Below are 19,106 nucleotides of genomic sequence, written 5' to 3' on the forward strand. Positions count from 1 at the left end.
GTTTCCATGGTATCTGAATGTGTTCAGATGTGGGCAGGTGAGAAACAATGGCCATGCTTTTCTATGCATATTCAAAGGATGGATGGACCTCAAATAAGCTGCCACTAAAACATCTGGCTACTAATATCACATGACAAATAAAATCGAATGCCTGTCTTCTTCATTTCTGTGGACGACAAGAAGCTGGGCGAATTGCAATATACAACAGAATTACCAACCCAATCATATGTTCACTTCGTCTGTGTTTATGGGGGGAAAAGTTGACCTGCAGGAAAAAAACCTTTTGAACAGGTTTCTGTCCACTGGGTATACTGTATTTTATAATCTACAAAAAGGTTACTAGTACTAATTTTCGTAGTGGCATAAGTGTGATTTAACTGTTTTACATTCACATTATCAGAAAGACAAATAGAAACCAGTACCCATCACGGCCCAGATCTTTCCTTTCCTCTTCTTTTTCTCATTTATTACCAAAGACATTGAATAGTTCACTATCTAAAAAAAGACAAAAATGAAATGTCTTTGTATTCCAGTCAAAAAGAGGAACATACTAGCTAAAATGCTTCTAACTTGGTTTTTATCCTAGTTTTATTACTCTTCTCGCATGTTTATTTCTCTTTTGGGGGAGACAGAAGAAACTCAATGTCTTCAGGATAGCCTTTTATCATGGAATGTCTATATCTGCCACAATTGGCCATGAAGTAGATACTTTGTTTAGGCACAATCCACCCTCTGCAAAACTGGTGGGGCGAGGTAATTTTAGGGTGCTCCTGTCTTATCTTTGGCTATCTCATTCAAGCTTCTAGGACTTTCATTCATACCCCATGCGAGCCAGACTCACCCCTACCACTCGCTATTGAAGCCTATCTGCCCTGTGTCCTGTTACTGCAAGAACCTACTAGGTTACTGGCTAGGATGATAGACGAATGGGCATGGCAAATATGTGCTCTTGGGAGACTGCTAGGCTCTCACTTCTCTCACTGTCTTCTCAAGTGTTCTAGACTCCTTAGGTTCCTTCCACTTTGACTCTCTTAGGCTACATCTGCAAATGTTCCATAAAATATTACCCATTTGATTGTAGTTTTACATATCCTGGATACTTGCTTCTCCCAGACAATCTCAACCTTTTTGCCCAGTCACCTTCTCTGGTCCAGTCATCTATATCTTATGCTCTACCAAACTAGGGGCTCCATTTACCTTCCCAGGATTCAGCTTGGCCACTATCTCCCACACTAGGCCAAGTATTAGACCAAAGTCATGCTCCAGCCATACTTCATAGAACTTCCAGCCCCAGTTACCCTCCAACCTCCATCAACAACAGAAATCTAAAGTTCTAAGCTCCATACTGTCTTGATTAATCACTCATTGGCTTAAAAAATTGGTATGTTAGGAAATATAACATTTATACACGTTATGCTCACCCACCACTTGCATGCTGACATGCGTGTGTGTATAAATTATTATTCATTATTATTTATTATGTACCAGTGCATGAATGTATTAGTGCGCTTTCATACTGCTATGAAGAAATACCTGAGACTGGGTAATTTAAAAGAAGAGGTTTGGCCAGGTGCAGTGGCTCACGCCTGTAATCCCAGCACTTTGGGAGGCTGAGGCCAGTGGATCATCTGAGGTCGGGAGTTTGAGACCAACCTGACCAACATGGAGAAACCCCATCTCTACTAAAAATACAAAATTAGCTGGGCATGCTAGTGTATGCCTGTAATCCCAGCTACTTGAGAGGTTGAGGCAGGAGAATCACTTGAACTCGGGAGGTGGAGGTTGCAGTGAGCCAAGATGGCGCCATTGCACTCCAGCCTGGGCAAGAAGAGTGAAACTCCATCTCAAAAAAAAAAAAAAAAAAGAGAAGAAAAAGAAAAAAGAGGTTTAATGGACTCACAGTTCCATGTGGCTGGGGAGGCCTCACAATCATGGTGGAAGGTGAAGGAGGAGCAAAGGCACATCTTACATGGCAGCAGGCAAGAGAGCGTGTGCGGGGGATCTGCCCTTTATAAGACCATCAGATCTCATGAAACTTATTCACTATCATGAGAACAGCACAGGGAAAAACCTGCCCCCGTGATTCAATTACCTCCCACTGGGTCCCTCCTGTGACATGTGGAGATTATGGGAGCTATAATTCAAGATGAGATTTGGGTGGGGACACAGCCAAACCATATCAATGAATATTTCACATAGATTAAAAAGATGTGCTAGAGTAGAAAATTTAAGATTTAAGAGGATAATATAAAAATCATCACCATAAGTTCTATTTTTTTGTTTTTTTGTTTTTTCAGCTTAAATGAATTATTTTGCCAACCTCTTTCTGGAGACCAGTGACCCAGGCCACACCTAAACAAATGCTACATCTGAGCTAATAAATTCATATTTAACCTTGTCAAAATATGTTGAATTTGGTTCCTTAAGATTATAACCAGAAGAAATGGCTCTCTGACGGGGTCACTCAGTTGCATGTACATGAGGAATCCCCTGCACTTGGCTTCCAGCCCTTCTTTATAGATGGACTATTTGATTCTGATTAAATTGTTTACCTAGCATTTTTGGGTCAGGAGACAAGTGGAAATATAGATGTGAATGAAAATGTTTTAATAATACGATTAGATTCCACTTTTTCCACCTCTTCACCACCTTCTGTAGCTTTAGTACATAAATTTATTCCCTAGAGCAAACTTTCTAGATCAAAATAATCAATGATTATGCCTTGATTAAAAAAACAACCTGAAAGTTCATCTGTTGGGAATGTATTTAAAATGGTATAGTACAGGCATGCCTCAGAGATATTATGGGTTCAGTTCCAGACCACCTCAATGAAGTAAATGTTACAATAAAGCAGGTCACACAAACTCTATTGTTTCCCAGTGCATATAAAAGTAATACACTATACTGTAGTCTATTAAGTAAGCAATAGCATTATGTCTGAAAAATGTACACACCTTAATTAGGAAATACTTTATTGCTAAAAAATGCTAATGATCATCTGAGCATTCAGATCTTTTTGCTAGTGGAGGGTCTTGCCTCAATACTGATGGCTGCTTGACTGATCAGGGTGGTGGTTTCTAAAGGTTGGGGTGGCTGTGGCAATTTTTTGAAACAATGAAGTTTGCCACATTGATTGACCCTCCTTTACATGAACGATTTCTCTGTAGCATGTGATGCTGTTTGAAAGCATTTTACCCACAGCAGAACTTCTTTCAAAATTCGAGTCAATCCTCTCAAATTCTGCTGCTACTTTATCAACTCAATTTATGTGATATTCTAAATCGTTTGTTTTCATTTCAACAATGTTCACAGCATCTTCACCAGGAGAAGTTTCCATCTCAAAAAATCACTTTCTTTGCTCAACCATAAGAACCGATTTCTCGTCTGTTCAAGTTTCATCATGAGATTGTAGCAATTCAGTCACACCTTCAGGTTCCACTTCTAGTTCTAGTTTTCTTGCTGTTTCCACCACCTCTGCAGTCACTTCCTCCACTGAAGTCTTGAACCTCCCAGTCATTCATGAGGGTTAGAATCAACTTCTTCCAAACTGTTAATGTTACTATCTTGACCTCCTCCCATGAGTCACAAATGATATCAAGAATGGTGAATCCCATGGACAGGAAGATGAGAACAGACACTGGGGACTACTGTGGGAGAGGGGTAATGGCTGAAAAACTACCTATTGGGTACTATGCTCACTACCTGGGTGATGGGATCATTCATACCCTAAACCTCAGCATCACACAGTATACCCACGTAATACATTTGCACATGTACCCACTGAATCAAAATAAAAGTTGAAATTATAAAACATAAGATGGGTGCAGTGGTTCCTGTCTGTAATCTCAACACTTTGGGAGGATCACTTGAGCCCAGGAGTTTGAGATCAGCCTGGGCAACATAGGGAAACTCTATTTCTACAAAAAAGAGATATTAACTGGGTGTACTGGCACGTGCCTGTAGTCGCAGCTGCTCAGGTGGCTGAGGTGGGAGGATTGCTTTAGCCTCGGAGGTCGAGGCTGCAGTGAGTCAAGATCACACCACTGCATTCCAGCCTGGATGACAGCAAAATCCTGTCTCAAATAAATAAATAAATAAAATAAAATAAAATAAAAAATTGATCAGGCATAGTGGCACACACCTGTAGTCCTAGCTAATTAGAAGGATGAGGTAGGAGGATCACTTGAGCCCAGGAGTTTGAGGCTGCAGTGAGCTATGATCACACCACTGTGCTCCAGCCTGAGCAACAGAGAGAAAGAAAAGAAAAGAAAAGAAAAAGAATGGTGTACTCCAGCCTGGGCAACAGAGTTGGGGGGAGGTGGGGAAAGAAAGAAAAGAATGGTGAATCCTTTCCAGGAGGTTTCAATTTACATTGCCCAGATACATCAGAAGAATCACTATGGCAGCTATTGCCATACACAATGTCTTTGTCAATAAGACTTAGGGCAGGCACAATGGCACATGCCTGTAATCCCACCACTTTGGGAGGCTGAGGTGATTGGATTACTGGAGCTCAGGAGTTCAAGACCAGCCTGGGTGACATGGCAAAACCCAGTCTCTATAAAAAATATGAAAATTAGCCTGGTGTGGTGACATACACCTTTAGTTCTAGAAACCCAGGAGGCTGAGGTGGGGAAATTGCTGAGCCCAGGAGGTGGAGGTTGCAGTGAGCCAAGAGCGTGCCACTGTACTCCAGCCTGGGTGACAGAGTGAGATCCTGTTTCAAAATAATAATAAGATTTGAAATTTGAAATTACTCTTCAATCCATGGGCTGCAGAATGAATGTCCTGTTAGCAGATATGAAAACAACACTAATCTCCTTGTACATCTCCATCGGAACTCTTAGGTGACCAGGTACATTGTCAATGAGCAGTAATAGTTTGAAAAATCTTTTTGTCTGCGCAGTAGGTCTTCACCATGGGCTTAAAATATTCAGTAACCATTCTGCAAACAGATGTGCTGCCCCCAGCCATGTTTCATTTATGGACCACAGGCAGAATAGATTTGGCATAATTCTTAAGGGCCTAGGATTTTCAGAATGATAAGTGAACATTGACTTTAAGTGACACCAGCTGCATTAGTCCCTAATAAAAGAGTCAGCCTGTCCTTTGAGACTTTGAAGCCAGGCATTGACTTCTCCTCTCTAGCTATGAAAGTCCTAGATGGCATGTTTTCCCAATGGAAGGCTGTTCCACCTAAACTGGAAATCTATTGTTTGGTATAGCAGCCTCCATCAATGATCTTAGCTGAACAGTTTGCTGCAGCTTCTGCGTCATTACTTGCTGCTTCACCTTGTGCTTTTATGTTATGGAGACAGCTTCTTTCCTTAAGCCTCATGAACCAACCTCTGGTAGCTTCCAACATTTCTTCTGTAGCTTCCTTACCTCTCTCAGCTTACATAAAATTGAAGAGAGTTAGGTCCTTGCTCTGGTTTAGGCTTTGGCTTAAGGAAATGTTGTGGCTGGTTTGATTTTCTATCCAGACCACAAAAACTTTCTCCATTATCAGCACTAAGGCTGTTTCTCTTTTTTATCATTTGTGTACTCACTAGAGGAGCACTTTTAATTTCCTTCAAAAACTTTTGCTTTGCATTCATAACTTCACTGTTTGGTTCAAGAGACCTAGATTTCAGCCTATCTTTTTGTTTGGTTATTGTTTTTTTGAGACAGAGTCTGGCTCTGTCACTTAGGCTGGAATGCAGTGGTGTGATCATGGCTTACCGCAGCCTGGTACTGCTGGGATCAAGCAATCCTCCCACCTCAGCACACCATGTAGCTGGGACTACAGACTACCACATCTGGCTAATTGTTGTATTTTCAGTAGAGACGGGGTTTCACCATGTTGCCCAGGCTGGTCTCTAACTCCTGGGCTCAAGCGATCCTCCTACCTTGGCCTCCCAAAGTGCTGGGATTACAGGGGTGAGCCTTTGTGCTCAGCCCCATCTTTGTTTTTGACTTGCTTTCCTCACTAAGCTTAATCAATTTTAAGCTTTTGATTTAAAATGAGAGACTTGCAACTTTTCATTTGAACATGTAGATGCCACTGTAAAAGTATTAACTGGCCTAATTTCAATATTGTTATATCTCAGGGAAGGTCTGATGAGAGGAAGAGATATGGGGAAATGCCCAGTCAGTGGAAAAGGTACAACACACACATTTGTCAATTAGGTTCCATCTCACATGGTGGGGTTCATGGTGCCCCAAAACAATTATAATTGATCACTGATCACTGTGATCACCATAACAGATACAATAATGATGAAAAGTTCAAAACATTGTAAGAATGACAAAAATGTGACACAGAGACACAAAGTGAGGATGTGCTGTTGGAGAAGTGGTATAGACGGGCTTGTGGCAGGGTTGCCACAAACGTGTAATTTGTAAAAAATGCAATATGTGCAATGTACAATAAAGTGAAATGCAGTAAAATGAGATATGCCTGTTCATTTATATAAGATGGGCTAATAGACAGACATTGAAATTTTGTTTCTCAAGCGTATTTAATGATACAGAAACGTTTCATGATAGGCTATGTAAAAAAGGATGATAATCCACATCTATGTATATGGTAGGTAGATACCTACCTGTGTAGATGGATGGATGCATGGATGGATGGATGGATGGATGGATAGATAGACAGATACACAGAGATGGCTTTATCAAAAATCAGAAGGCAAAAAGCTAAAATATTAACAATAGTCTTTGTTTTACGTATACATATATGTTTCCTGGCTTTTAAAATAAATGTGTGTTACAGAATTGATTAAAACAAAAATGTTATTAAGGGAAAAAAAAAAAAAAGCTCAGGTCCTGAGTTCTAGACATCTTTTGGGTCATGTGTTTGAAAACAACATCCTCCCACAGATCTCCCCTGAGGGAGCTTGTCATTTGGCTAAGCTCTTTTTTTTTGTTCCTTTCTTTCCTTCTCGGTCCTATTTTCTCATCTTCCCATTTTGTCTCCTGGCATTTCCTAATTCTACACCATCAGGACAGGACTGATGTTCTTCCACAGGGTGTGGCTAAAACGGTGGCAGATGTTTGTATAATCTCCTTGAAAAAGATTCACTTTTAAAACTAATTGTTTTTCTGATACAATTCTGCAAAGGAGGCCAATGAATAGGAGATGGGGTTATTCTTGGCTCTCCCGAGACTCGTGGCTTTCACTGGGGCCAAGCATTCTTAAACAAGTCCCTAGATGAGTACCCACAGCCTTGTTGAAACAGCAGCAGAATGTCCAGCCCTGCTGAGATATCCTACTGCTCCCTTTGAGGAGAAAGACAGCATTAGAAGCAGCCAATACTTGAATTGTTTTGAGAGATAATTAAGTAAATTGTCAATAATGCATATTCTCCCAGGGTAAATATATACTTACTTACTGAACAACGCTGTTCAAATTTGCAGGAGAGTCACTGACATTTTTCAGTCTACCCGAAGATAATGAACTGGGTAAAACATTTATATTCCCAAAGAGTGCAACTAATTATAAGCTCCAAATAACACTAAAAAGTACATAATTCAAACAGGTCTTGCACTTAGAATTGCCTCAAGTAATTAACACTCGAATACAAAATGGATCCTCTGACAGTTTTGCCAAAGCTGATTTTTCTGGAAGGTTCAATGGTGCTGGGATACAAAGTATTTGGTTGAGGGTTTGCTAGTGATTTTCAATCATGTTGTCCTCGTCGGTGCCCAGGGATAATGAATAAATGTTTGAATTGGCAGTAATGCAAATGGTGCGGCTGACAGTGGGGCACAACTCCCTGGAGGGACACGGTGGTAGAAGAGACTGGAATAAATAATCGAAATTATTGTCTACAAATGCTGGCTAAAGAAGGCTCAGTCTTCTATTGGACTCTAGTCTTTAAAATCAAGTTCTCTAATTCCAGCAAGGGAATATCATAATAGGCAAGTTGTTTGTGGATTTCCATGCTTCTGTAGGCTGACTAGCAGGTAGAAGTGCTGGATGAAAATATGCAGCAATTCCTATAGGGATCGCTCACTAATGCTGTACATTCATTCACGTATTCATTTATTCTGAAGCCTTCATTTTTTTGGGGGAAGACATAATAAAAAGAAAAAATTAGATGATGATGATTATTATTTATTTTGAGACGGAGGCTCACTCTGTCGCCCAGGCTGGAGTACAGTGACATGATCTCACTGCAGCCTCCGGCTCCCAGATTCAAGTGATTCTCCTGCCTTAGACTCCTGAGTAGCTGGAACTACAGGTGTGTGCCGTCACACCCACTAATTTTTTTGTATTTTTCATAGAGACAGAGTTTCATCATGTTGGCCAGGTTGGTCTCAAACTCCTGACCTCAGGTGATCCACCCGCCTTGGCCTCCCAAAATGCTGAGATTACAAGCGTAAGCCACTGCACCCAGCCTAGATAATTATTAGAATGAAAACAAAGCATACATTTTTGTTCAATAAATGCATGAAGCAAACACTAAAACGCAAGTTTCATGAAGACAGGTTGTTCTGTTTTGTTTTCCTAGATCTCCAATACCAAGAATTGCTGGTATATAGCAGATGCTCCAGAAATATGCATTGGGTGAAGAAAACACGTAAGTAAGTACATACATTCAGATTAAGGGTTAGAGAGTGATGAGACTGGGGTGGAGAGGAGAGGCCCTAATTTAGATGGGCTAGTGAGGCGGTGTCTTTCAAGAATTGACATTTGAGTAGAGATTCGAATGACAACAAAGAGCTAGCATGGGAAGTTCTGAGGGCAGGTGTTCCAGACAGAGGCCAGGGAAAGCTTGTCCCCTTCAAGGAACATCAAGAAGGCCAGTGGGGCTGGAAGAGACGGAGAGAAAGGGAGAGAGTCAGAAGGTGATGCCAGGGTCATAGACAGAACAAGATCATTTAGGATCTCATAGGCCAGGATAAGAGGTTTACATTCTAATCTAAGAGTAATGGGGAGGCACGAGAAGCTTCAGTAAAAATGACCTATGTGATCTGACTTACTTAAAATGATGACTGTGTCTACTGTGTGGTAATGGTTTATTTAACTGCAGAAACAGATACGTCCATTAAATCTTGCTCAACTAGATTCCATGTAACATACTCAAGAAACTTTTTTTTTTTTTTTAAGGAATATACTAGAGGAAAAATGATTAGGGATAAACTAAGACTGTGGGTACAGTAACAGGAAAACTCAGATTTGAGAGAAAGTAAAGAAATAAAATTGAGAATATTAAATGATAAAATGTGTGAGGTGAGGGAATGGGATTACTCCCTGGCCTTGCCCAAGCACCTGGGTGGATGGGAGAAGAGGAGCACCCAGCAGTGAAGTGGACTTAGAAGTAATAAACACTTAGTTGATCCCACACTGCAGTCCATTCACGGCTTTGGATACTATAAGGAGTATATGCAGATGAGAAAGGCAGTCCCTACCTCAAGGAATTTGCAATCTGGCAAAGGGACAGTAATTAACAAAGCTAATTAGAGAGAAACCACAGTGTGATGAATGATAGAAAGGAGAAACCTCTAATCTAGCGTACCACAGAACTATTTTTTCAGGCTGAAAGAAGCCAAGTTATGATTCTTTCTCTTCTCTCTTACCACTTAATTAGGAATGTATCAGCCAGGCACAGTGGCTCACACCTGTAATCCCAGCACTTTAGGAGGCCGAGGCAGGTGGATCACTTGAGGTCAGGAGTTTGAGAACAGCCTGGCCAACATGGTGAAACCCCATCTCTACTAAAAATATAAAAATTACCCAGGTGTGGTGATGCGTGCCTGTAATCCTAGCTACTCAGGAGGCTGAGGCAGGAGAATCACTTGAACCTGAGAGGCGGAGGTTGCAGTGAGCCAAGGTCATGCCACTGTACTCCAGCGGTGACAGAAAGAGACACCATCTGAAAAAACAAAAACAAAAACAAACAAACAAACAAAAATAACAAAGAACAAACAAACAAAAAATAGGCTTTTATTTATCTTGCTTAATGGGCAAATTCAGAGCATTCTTATTATAGTAAGGGTTGTCAAATAAAATGCAGGGCTGGAATAGGAACCCAAGGATTGCAGTCTTAGTGAAGGATGGATGAAAAATTAACTTTCAGGAGGAAGAGACAGGAAAAAATTATCTCGGTCTCATCCTTAACATTCAGTAGTGCTATTTGACCCTCCAAACCTCATGTTAAAATTTTAACTCCTCCCATTCATATAGGTCTAAAAACAATATATTTTTTAAAAGGATATTTTTTATCTCCAATGTTAGAGGTAGGGCCTAATGGGAGGTGTTTGGCTCCTGTGGGTGGATCCTTCATGCAAGGGTGGTGCTGCCCTCTTGGGAATGAGTGTGTTCTTGCTTTACTACTTCCCGTGAGAGTTCCTATGAGAGCTGCTTGTTCAAAAGAGCCTGGCGCCTCCCCTCCCCTTGCTTTCTCCCATTTCCACCATAAGTGGAAGCAGCCTGGAGCCCTCACTAGAAGCAGATGCTGGAGCTATGCTCTTGTACAGCCTGCAGAAGCATGAGCCAGATAAACCTCTATTCTTTCTACATTTTCCGGCCTCAGGTATTCTTTTATAGCAATACAAATGGACTAAGACAAGTAGATACAACAAAATAAAACAACAAAAAACCTCCTCTGAGAATGTGTAACCCTAAGCCAGATCTCACATAGGTTTATAGTCATAATTCATGTTATCTGTGTGTTCTGGAACATCTCAAAAGGAAAATTCAGTTTCAAGTAGTTCCAGGTAAGTAATGCCTTAAGGCAAATGATAGAAGGAAATGCAAATCTTCTCTTAAAAAATATAGTCTTTAACCCAGACCTTAAAGTATTTTCGTGGGTAAATTTTCAAGGAAAATGGTCACAGTTTAAAAACATAAGCTGCATAAGGAAATCAGTCACCATGAGAGAAAGTCAGCAGAAATAACACCAGAATCAAACCCATAGAGACTACAGATCTTGAAAGTATCTGGTACAAAATATAAAATAACAAATATTTAAAATTTTTAAAGAAATAAAAAGAACATCTTGAAAATATAAAATAACCAAGTGGTTTGTAAAACAACTACATATAACTTCTATAAGTGAAAGACATAAAAATTAGAATCTAAAGCTCAGTGGATAGATTAAACAGTAGATTAGGCATAGCAGAAAAAGAATTAGGTAAACTCAAAGATAGGTAAAAAGAAAAGGCAGAAGCTTCAACCCGTAGAGACAATAAAAGCTAAAAAACAGGAAAGAGTGGTTAAGAAACAAGTAGGTTAAAATGAGAAGGGCTAAAAAAATATCAAAGTTCCAAAAAGAGATAACTGAGAGAATGGGAAAGAGACAATATTCGATAATAATGAAATCCTTAAAAATTTTCCAGAATTGTTGGGAAAAAAAAAGAAAACACCAGTCTGGCTGGGTACAGTGGCTCATGCTGGTAATTCCAGCACTTTGTGAGGCCAAAGCAAGAGGCTTGCTTGAGCCTAGGAGTTTGAGACCAGACTGGGCAATATAGCAAGACTCTGTCTCTAAAAAAAAAAAAATTAAAAATTAGCCATGTATAATAACATGCACCTGTAATCCTTGCTACTTGGGAGACTGAGGCAAGAGGATCCCTAGAGCCCAGGAGTTCCAGGCTATAGTGAACTATGACTGCACCACTGCACTCCAGCCTGGGTGACAGAGACATATTGTCTGTAATGATAATAATAATAATAAATCCCCATGATTAATTTTAAGAAGCAGCACAAATACATATTTTGTTAATCTATAAGAAGACTTATCACAGTGAAATTGCAGAATAATCAAGAAAGCAAACAACTGTTAGCATGGAGAACGATAAAGAGACATAGTATATAAGAAGAAATACCTTGAGAAGGGGCATTGAAATTTGGTGGATGAAAGGAGTGTAAGAAGGAGACTAATTCCTATTACAATATTTAGCTCAGAGTCAGGGGGAATGAAGCAAACAGAAAGATATCGCAATGAATGCTGTGTTTTCAGGTTGCTAAGAAGACTCTGAACAATTTGCTAAGAAAATAAAGTGATAACTAAATTAGAGCACACATGTGTATGTGTGTGGGAATGTCTTCAAAGAATGAATGAAGAATGGTTTCTTGAGGAAGCAAAACCTTAGGTGAGACTTGAAAGATGAATTAGAGGGAGTGGGACAGAGAGAAGACGGAAAAGGAAAGAAAGGCATTCATGTAGAGAGAGCTAAATCTACAGAGATGGTTCCTTTAGTGAAAGGATGTATTCATCACCTCAGTTCTCCTTGAGGAAACTGTAGAGTGAGTGATGGACCTCAAAATATAGCATAGTTGCCCTCATCTTAAAAACATACAAGTTTTAAATAATAGGATGGGGAAAGTACCAAGGTGGATTGCAAAGAGTTTGGGGTAGCTAGAGTAAGGAGTAGATATGATTGGGGAAGCAAGAAGAGGCAGGAGAGGAAAGGCTGGACAGATCCGTGGCTGAAGATCAATGATCATGAAGAAGGTTTTACGTCGTTCTTGGGAGTATCAACTTTTTTTTTTTTTTTTTTTGAGATGGAGTCTCACTCTGTCAACAGGCTGGAGTGCACTGGCATGATCTTGGCTCACTGCAATCTCCACCTCCCGGGTTCAAGCAATTCCCCTGCCTCAGCCTCCCAAGTAGCTAGGACTACAGGCATGCACCACCACCTCCAGCTAATTTTTTGTATTTTAGTAGAGATGGGGTTTCGCCATGTTGGCCAGGATGGTCTCAATCTCCTGACCTCGTGATCCGCCCCCCTCAGCCTCGCAAAGTGCTGGGATTACAGGCCTGAGCCACCTGCCCTGGCCTTCCAAAATGCTGAGATTACAGGTGTCAGCCACTGCCAGCCTAAGCCACTCATTTTATAGTACTTTGTGACAGCAGCCCTGGGAAACTAAAATGTAACTTACTAGTGTTTAGGAGCACCATGTGTTCCTGCCTTGATCTTTAAAATATTGGAAAGAGAGCTGCCAGTTCTTCTTTTCAATTTACCTACTTCTTTTTAGTGAGAAGAGGAATGCTTTATCATGTGTGAGTTGGTGAGTTTGGGAGAAGGAACTCATAGGCTCAGCTGAGCGAGATGGGAAAGTGAATGCAGAGGGAAGTGGTTAGGAAATTCGCAGTTCAGAGATCTCATTCATATTTTCCCTTGTGGCCTTATAAGAAATAAAGCTGATGCTTTGATTTTTTTTCTGTATAATTTCCTTTCTCCCTGAATGCTCACTTGATTCTGAATTGTGGGAGAGGTGTGACTATTACCTTTTAATTTCAGTGAAGCCCAAGGAAAGGTGGAGGAATGATGGGTTTCTGGGAATTTTGGCTTGAGCAGCTGAACAGTGCTGGATTTGGATCCCTGGGACTCAGGAGTGGGATCTGGGGATATACGTGGAAGATGACAGCACGTAGTGGGCACTTAATATGTTTGCTGACTTTAAAGTGGTCTAACTTCCTCATTTTAGGGGTGAGTAAACTGAGTCCCAAAAAACCTCAGTTACTTGTCCAAGATCAGACAAAACAGGTGCAGGTTTGGGAACTTCTCTTCCTGCAATTTTCAAGTGATTTCCCTGCTCCCCTGTGAACTACCTTTCTTTAAGATTACATATCCTTTAATACACATATTCACACACCTGCTGTAAAAGACCATATAACATAGACTTAGGATGCTGTTCAAGATCATCGACCCCTCTGCTGGTTAGCAAAAGCCCACATCACATTTTCAATTAAAGAATGTCTGTCCAGGCTGCAGGCCTTGGGACACTTCAGCTGGGGCCTTGTGCCAACAATTTACCCAAATCATTCAAGTAAGAGCTCTCTATCCCCCACAGAAGGGGTCCCCAGGATATTTAATCACTGCAGTTTTTATTTCAAGACCGTGCCTTGAATGTCCTCTATTCAGAATACTGTGCCAAGGCTGAACTGCCTGGAGCAAAACAGAACAATCCTTTGGAGATGGTGGGGTCCAGGCTGGAGAGCCAAAGGGAGTGGGCATACAGTCCCACCAAAATCATATTTTTTTATTACCTCTCCATTCAGATAGACAATGGAAGGTTTCATCAAACACAACCTTCCTTTTCCTGATTGCTTAGGTACATTTCACATTCTCAGCATCCAAGGAAACTCTCCAAATAAATATATTGCTGGAAAAAAGGAAAATCAAGACAACATACACTTATCTCCCTTTGCTCAAACAGAAACAAAACTGCTGAAAAACAAAACTTAATCTCCAACAGACATATTTTCTGATCATTAATTTTTGCCCGAATTGCTGGTTCATGTAAACAAACTATGCCTTGTGTAAACAAGTCCTGTTATCTGAACAAAAAGAAGAAAGAAATAAATCTAAGAGCCATCCTGTGTGATTCACTTTAAAGAAAAAAAAAAAAGTTGCTCATATTTTTTAAAAAATATTTTGAAAGACTCTGCCTATTCATCATCAGGCATATTTTAAAGAAGTGATGTTTTCTTTTGTGTATCTTCAAGTCGCTATAGCAACTGGATCACTTTCTATTCGTTAATCAGGAGGCACCAGCCAGAGAATCTATCCTTTCCCTCTAGGTTTGGAGCCTTGGCCTATTGCTCTACCTTTTTAAAACTTCACAGATTTTGGAAATAGTTTTCTTCAAAACTGTTTCTCTTGATCTGAGAGTTTTGCTATGTTCCATGTGTTATTTATTGCTACACATTTTTGTCCTCTGTGTTATGTGATGGCTTCTATGGAATACTAGGTATGTTTTGATTACGTCTCTCTACCTCTGTGCTTTTATTGCTTACAGCTATAGGAGGTTAAGCTGAATCTCCAGAGTTGCGCAGCAAATTATACAGAAGTGCTTCCACTTGTTCTTTCTTTTGTATACTGCCGGCTGGAAATGCTGTCTAGTTACAAATGGAGCTTTGTTTTCTTTAATACCCTTTTTAAGCTTCTCCTTCTCAAAAGTCAGCAATCCATCTTAAGTTTTGTTATTAACACCTGGACCTGCTGAAACTGTGACGAGTGATTAGCGCAATTCTTAATCTACTTGGTAGCCTGAGGAATATCGTGATCATCTTTCCTGGGTTGGATTCACTTCCCTGAACACTTGGATTGGATGTCAATTGCTGAATGGTTCTAAACATTACACAAAAGAGGGAAGGAGAGACTTGAGAGTGCCAGGAGTCTAGAAGCGGTGGACTGGAATATACTTTGCAGAAATGATTTGTTCAGCCAGCACAAACAATGTTTTAACTGTATTTAAGGAAATCAAAATATTTTTCATGAAAGTCTGAATTACCTCAAGTTCTGCATGTTGCAATTGGTTGGGGCTGAGGAGCAAATGACTCCTCTAGATGGGGATGCCCTGTGGCCTCAGTCCTCAGTTGGCCCACTTGACCATGGTACCTGCCTGGCACTTGTAGAAATGAATTTCACCCCTTGCCAAATTTTACAGATAAAGAAACTGAGACTAGAAAATTTTAGGGACTTGACCAAAGCCAAACAGTTAATTAGTGGCAGCTTGAGGACTAAATCTAGTTTCACTCATCACTAGCCCAGTGCTTCTAGTTTTTTTTTTAATTTTGTTTTGATTCTGAGACAGAGACTTGCTTTGTCGCCCAGACTGGAGTGCAGTGGGACTACACAGCTCACTGCAGCCTTGACTTCCTGGGCTCAAGTGATCCTCTCTCCTCAGCCTCCCAAGTAAATAGGACTACATGTGTGCACCACCACCTATGGCTAATTTTTGTATTTTTGTGTGTGTGTGTGTAGAGATGGGGTGTCATTATGTTGGCCAGGCTGGTCTCAAACTCCTGGGCTCAAGCGATCTGTCCACCTCAGCCTTCCAAAGTGTTGGGATTACAGGCATGAGCCACTGCGCCCAGCCACTTTTAGTTTTTGAAGATTAAAACCGTAATCTTCCAGTTTCTCCTTATACTACAGACTGGGGTACACACCAGATAATGACGAAATATGCTTTAGACTGATTATGACTAAGAACTATACAAATCCATGTGGGCGACCACCAGGCAATGAACAACACAACAACTCTTATCACTGCAGGCTTTAAAAAACACTTGGGGTTATTTAGAAAAAGAAGCGAATTATGACTCAGGTATAGAGAAACGCATTACCAGGTGACAAGCATGTATATGTGTGGGGTGGGTGGGCAAGAAAAGGGAAAATACCCTCTCAGCTCATTCTGCTCCAAAAGTGGCAGCTTTTCAGGATTTTTCAAAGGCAATCTGAGAGCTAGGAATTATGAACAAGATGAAAGAAACTTAGAAGCAGCATTATAAACATAAAGCCAATTTGTCTAGAGAAGCTAGTGAAAGAGAAAACATGGTTACATTATTTGCTGTCCCACCAATTAATGGCAGATGTCTTAGTCTCTGGCACAAGTCAGCCTATCCACCTCTCCAGTCCCACGTTAGAACATTTTGAAGGAAAGCAGACCCACAGATGTGTGTGTGTGTGTGTGTGTGTACCCACAAGCATGTGTGTGGGTTTTGTGAGGGTAGGCAGTGCGTTACTGAATAAAAAGGCAATGCTCTTCAATTTCGAGAGACTTTTCTCCTTGTATCCATTCTTAAAGAGAACAAAAATTTATAAATAAATCCTTGTTGTTTTGATGCCACAGTAAATTAAGAGAAAAAGTTGGCCCTAAGTGAAGACTCAGACTGTGGTCATACTTCATCTAAATGGTTCATGGGGAAACAAAGCCATTATAATAATAAAAATAAAAGCTTAGCACCTGCCAATGGGGCAGGCCACCACTGAGATATTATGTCTTGCTCGGCTGGGAGATGCTCTGCTTTAGTGTCTACAACGGTCTTAACACAGAGCTTTGTGATAACGAAGAAAAGATTCCTGTGAACAGCCAAATACCCAGTCTCTACAAAGCCAAGCTCTTCTTCCTAATGAACCTCATGTGACCACTTGAACAACATTCCAGGGGCACTGAGGTCTGAAGACAAGAGGGATTTTGCAGTATGATTGAGTTTACACAATAACACATAAAGTAGAAAGCAGGCTAACAATTATCAACTGAATTTGGGGAGAGCTTTGCCCCACCGTGAAATACCTTAAATTGGCCGCTTATCTAAGATATGATTCTTTTGGATAATTGCTGGCTTTCTCTCCCCTGCATTTCTACTTTTATAGGCCTGATTGTTTTATGAAAGCTCTTCTCTTTTCCTTCTCTCTGGCACGGGAATAGCCTAGAACCAGTTTGCAGGGTTTACTGAGAATAAGAGCTCCGTTTTAGAAGGCCGGTGGCCCTTTAGCCTTGCACTGGGATGCCTCTCTCAGACACTGCAGATTCTGATTCCAAGGCCATTGTTCTTTGTGGCATTTCACAGCCCTCCAGGGGACTTCATTCAGATTGGCAGGTGATAAGCTATTTTCAAGTCATGGGTAATCATAGTAATTCAGCATTTTTCCTTATTAGCACCTCTGAATGGGGAAGGTGCACCGAAACTGCTCATCTGTGCAGTCTATTTTTTTCCAGGTTTACAGCTTTTGTGCTCCAGATGGGCTATGTTGTTAGTCCAAAGGGACTCAATGAAAGAGCATCTACCAATCTTTCTAATGGCCACATCTTGCATGGATGACAATGCTCAGCATTGTTCCCTTTGCTTCAGGAGAGGCAACTGGCCAGTAGGAAAGCCACTGGCAGGTCACTTCCAGTATCTTGAGGCTCTATTGAATGATAGATGCACAAGTAGCCACTTAAGTTTGTGAGTGTTTTTTCTTGGTGATGAGGCAATTTGCCAAAGCATTGATCCATTTTAGAAATCTTCAGTATTTCTAAGAAGTTTGGCACTGATGGAAGAGAGATGAGCTTGATCACAGAAGGCTCATGGATTTTGGCATGTGCAGGGAGGCGAACAAGGTTCAGATTCCATAAAAACAGCACTGTGAACATTAACGTTTTTCATCAATGTTATGAAAGATGAACGGGCTCATTTTGCAATGGGAATTAAACAGGCACACATTTAGAAACATTTGGAGACCCTTGTGATTGACCCAAGCTGCCATGATCCCTCCTTTTGGTCCATTTTTGCCAATTATGTCTACATCTAATAAGTACCATGTAATTATTTTTTACAATGGACTATTTACTTCATTCATCTAGCTGTTTAGCTGACAGCTTTGCCACTTTTTTGAAGAGATATATAGCCTACCAGAAATAATTTATCCCATTAGATGAATATTTCCAAAGACTATGCTAATGCTTCGGTATCTAAGAACTTAGCATCTAAAACCAGTGGATTACATGAAAATTGTACTTTCTTTAACCAGTGCTTACTTTTAATGCACTGAAAGGGAAGTTTGAAGAAGCTTTCTGTCTTTATACTAATTTTGAAAGCTCTACTTTGTGAAAGTCTTAAAAAGGGGCAGGCATAATAACATAGGTATCAGATGAAATTATAAATCAGAAGAAAAACATGTGGTTTAAATGGTCACCAAGAGCTAACATTTCCTTCTCTTTACAGGATCGCAAAGAGAATTGGGTAATTTCTAAAACCCTTTATTTGAAAACAACTTCAAAATTACAGAAAACTTGCAAGAATAAAATATTTGCCCTTTACCTAGATTTCACCTATTGTTAACATTCTGCCACATTTGCTTTATAAGGTGGTCACTCACTTGTTTTATATATTATACATACTTTTTTTGGAACTATTTGAAACTAAGATGCACATTTGTGGTCTTTTACCCATAAATATTTCCGTGTGTATTTCCTAAGAATAAGTATGTTCTGTCATGTAACCACAATAGAGTCATACTTCAGAAAGTTTCAACTCAGGAAATTTAATATTAAGACACGCATTTATTTACCTACTTTCCCATCTATATTCCAATTATTTCAATTGACCCAGTAATGTTCAGTAGAGATCTATTCTAGGATCATGTATTGCATTTAGCCATCTCATCTGTTTAGTTTCCTTGAATCTAGAACAATTTCTTGGCTCTTCTTTGACTTTGGTGACATTGATATTTTTAAAAGGCATTTTTTCCCCACTTTTTTTCAACTTTTATTTTCAATTCAGGTGGTACATGTGCAGATTTGTTACCTAAGTATATTGAGTGACACTGTGGTTGGGGAATAACTGATACTGAGCTTAGTACCCGATAGTTTTTCAACCCTCATCCCCCTCTCTCCCTTT

The 19,106-nt window shown here is 40.2% G+C and overlaps 1 protein-coding gene across 2 annotated transcripts in view; it reads right to left on the reverse strand.

Annotated features, from left to right (window-relative positions):
• The window catches only part of PCSK5 (proprotein convertase subtilisin/kexin type 5), a 464,591-nt gene that overhangs the window by 67,602 nt on the left and 377,883 nt on the right, over window positions 1-19,106 (reverse strand). The gene's annotated exons all lie outside the window — the stretch shown is intronic.

The sequence above is a fragment of the Trachypithecus francoisi genome, unplaced genomic scaffold (assembly GCF_009764315.1).
Source record: "Trachypithecus francoisi isolate TF-2019V2 unplaced genomic scaffold, Tfra_2.0 Lachesis_group16, whole genome shotgun sequence".
NCBI classification, from domain to species: domain Eukaryota; kingdom Metazoa; phylum Chordata; class Mammalia; order Primates; family Cercopithecidae; genus Trachypithecus; species Trachypithecus francoisi.